General features: G+C 43.7%; 1 long non-coding RNA gene across 1 annotated transcript; it reads right to left on the minus strand.

Annotated features, from left to right (window-relative positions):
• Window positions 1-216: 216 nt before the first annotated feature.
• On the minus strand, window positions 217-2,728 carry LOC146206693 (uncharacterized). Its single transcript, XR_014703275.1, has 3 exons — window positions 2,242-2,728; window positions 2,081-2,156; window positions 217-1,149 (listed from the first exon to the last, which is right to left on the minus strand). It is a non-coding gene; the product is annotated as an uncharacterized LOC146206693 (long non-coding RNA).
• Window positions 2,729-3,251: the final 523 nt, after the last annotated feature.

The raw sequence follows: 3,251 nt of genomic DNA on the forward strand, positions 1-3,251 counted from the left end.
ACGGCGCGCAGTTTGAATGCTATCAAGCGCTTGCCCTACTGCCGCGCCCTCTTGGCCCATTATTTCTATTCTGTACGGTGTGGTATTTTTATATTTATTTTCAGCAATGAAATATATAATTAGGTCCGAATTACTGCTGATTGGCCATCAACGCAGCTCGTCAAAGCCTTTGCCAAATAGCAGTATTGCAGGAAAAATGCCAGGAGCTCTGTGAAATGAACATTTATTTTGCTTCATACAATAACAAAATAGATACAATTCTGTCAGTTTGCTGCACGAAAGCAACTAGGAAGAGAGACAAAACGTAGTATACATAAGCCCACGTGTACATTATAAAAAGCAAAAAGAAATTACACAAGGCAAGAAACAATGCATAGGTAGACAAATGTAGGATTGCATGCAGATATACAAAGTATGGAAAATTATACACAAGAAAATAGACACACTATGCTCAAAATACATTCGCGGCTCCCTCACAATACCCTGTACTTTATTTTAAACACAGATTTCAAACAAATATACTTCAAGCAGTCTTTGGTATTATGCCATAGACACAATGCTTTCAGTTTTACGACGTTGGCAGCAAAATTCCAGCAGACGGTCACGTCTTTCATCCTCAGGATCCTTATGCAGAAAGTATGAAGGGTTCCTAATCACAAATATTCTGTAAGCCCGAAATCATGATACAAAGTGCCTTGTATTCATTTTACAATGACAATGTAACTAGCACTCGTTAAATTTATAGCCAGAATACTCAAAAGTGTCAATATAAGAATACTTCCTCTATTATGCGCGTCTTTATAGCCTGGGTCTCTTTCGGACGTTAAATAGAAACCAATCAAGCTTAGCTTGCAATGTCGTCAGATGGTCAATTTGTTTTAATGTGAAAATATGTACTGATATTAATATTTCAAGAAAAAATTGGGACAATTATTTCATGCCTATTAACACATCTTTTATGTTAACTAACAATTATATCGTTGTAGAAATGCCTTATGAGCATATTAAATCATGTGAAATGGCAAGCCGCAAGTGAAAGCTCAAACATATCGACTCGTGGAATGCGGGATATTGGTCCGGACCTCTTGCACGTATGCTTCAATCGTCTCACCAGGGCACACAGCAGAGACTGCCGAATCCTGGCATCAGCTGGAAAATTCACAGTAGAAATATATGTCATCGTGATGCACCATTTACTGACACTGCGTAAACAGATTAAAAGCGAGAAATCTGTAAAGGAATAAAGTTACGAATATTGGTCATTGATTTATAGAACCTCGCGTGCATACCCACGTAAAATACACAAATCACGCTACACGGCGAAGATTCCTACCACTAATTTCCAAGCATTGCTTCATTTCGCGATGTTAGTCTTTGGTTTTAAAAGCTGCATTGACAGCAGACTACGCGTTTCATTCCATAAAAATATTTGATACCTGGCGGCAACAACCCAGGGGATACCACAGTGCGCGTTTGTTGCACTGAAAATAAATGCACGGGTGGAATGCATGTTTTCAGAAACGGAGAGGACTTAATTATCGGCGCACCACTTCTTTAGTATGACGCTGTTTAGAAGCACCTCGGCGTTTCCTTTTCTATAGCCTTTTCTTTTTTTAAGCGCATTCCCCGCGGGTTTTTCGATGCAGATGACGATCCTCGACACACACGTTTCTGGTTGTCCAGATTTCGTGCGGTACCTTTTTTTTCTACCGTGTTAACAATAACGGTCCCGTATGTAGTACATGCATACAACGCGAAACGCTCGTCTTTAACACATTAGCCTACTCTCGATGTTCAGATTTCACCCAGCCAACACCTAAAAGAGATTGCGCACTGGTGAAGGCCATAAAAAACACCCCAACACGTAAAACTCAACGAGAAACCACGCAAAAGTAACCACTAGGCCAACCAAGCAAAGAACGTCAGGCGTGGGTTCGCTCTTGTCTAACTGCGCAGTAACCGGCGAGCCCTTGTTGCGCCATTACCGAGCACAAATAGGCCTTCTCTTCACAACCGCGCCAGGCATAGTGCTCAGCTAAACTACTTGGAATGCAGTTTGCAAACAGAAAATATGTCTCACCTTGCCTTTGCTGGAAGCTGCCGGGGTGTCACGAACTGGCACACCCATGACGTGCGCACCGGCGCCTGTTCACGAGCTGCGCAATTCAAGAAACCAGCCGGCGCGGTCAGCATATGAACTGCTCGAAATGCAACGTTTTAAACCAAAATAACGTTCCTCACCTTGCTGTCCTGACAAGCTGCAGTAGTTCTGCTTCGAAGGCCAAGGAAGCCGCAGTCAGACCTCACGAACACGCAGACCGCGTGACGGCCTTGCCCTTCCGCAGTCTGCCAGCACCCGCGCGCATGGTGCGACAAATGTTGGTGGCGCCATCCATTTCGTCGTGCGTGAAGCTGTTACTAGCGTTATCATTCAAGCGTTATTTCCTGGGGCAAGATTTCGCCAAGTGTCCGCTCTTTACACAATCCCTTTCTCTATGGTTCAGCTGCGAATTCATAGCCTCCCAAATTTTCTGCGCCTGCGCAGTCGCGCCGACGAGACCATCCAGTCTCTCCCCCATCCCCCTGGACAGCGCCTTGCAAACTGCGGTCTGTAAAATGCTTCACATTTAGGCATGCCACGCCCCGTTCGCGAAAAGCAAATTGATTCGCGCCTCTGTTATCGATTTTTAGTATTACACGTACACCAAAAGATAAACTTGTGCTCGGCATCAATTTGAAAGAGCTGACTTGTGGTGACTGATGGTTGGCATCGTCTGCTAAATGCGGCTAAGAGCAAACGATAGAGGGAGCTTGCAAGATCATGCGACCCTCAGGCTGCTTCCTGGCAAAGCGGAAGCCGAGACCTGTCAGCAAGTAACCCGAGACTGGAAAATCGAATGTACCCGCTGATTTCGTTCACTCAAACCGTGGTTCAGAGCAGCACAATCGTGGCACGCGAATGCGCAAGTCCGATGATTTTTGTTTTTTGTACTTCGCGGGCTTTCTTTAGAGCTTTGAAAAAAAGATACACGTGACGGTTTCTTTATCGAAAATAAATGGAATGAGGGTTTCAGAAGGTGGTCTCCAACTTTACAAGTCACATTTGTTGTCTAATGGCAATAGTTAGTAAATTAGAAAATTTATCTTAATTACTAATTCGTTAATTGCAAAATAAGAGATTGCTTGTGGTGCGCCAGATGGCTGGCAGCTGTATACAAGTGGTTTCTTTGGCCTACTCAAATGTTTTATTT

Source organism: Amblyomma maculatum, chromosome 1 (assembly GCF_055883805.1).
Source record: "Amblyomma maculatum isolate TAMU_Amacu chromosome 1, ASM5588380v1, whole genome shotgun sequence".
NCBI classification, from domain to species: domain Eukaryota; kingdom Metazoa; phylum Arthropoda; class Arachnida; order Ixodida; family Ixodidae; genus Amblyomma; species Amblyomma maculatum.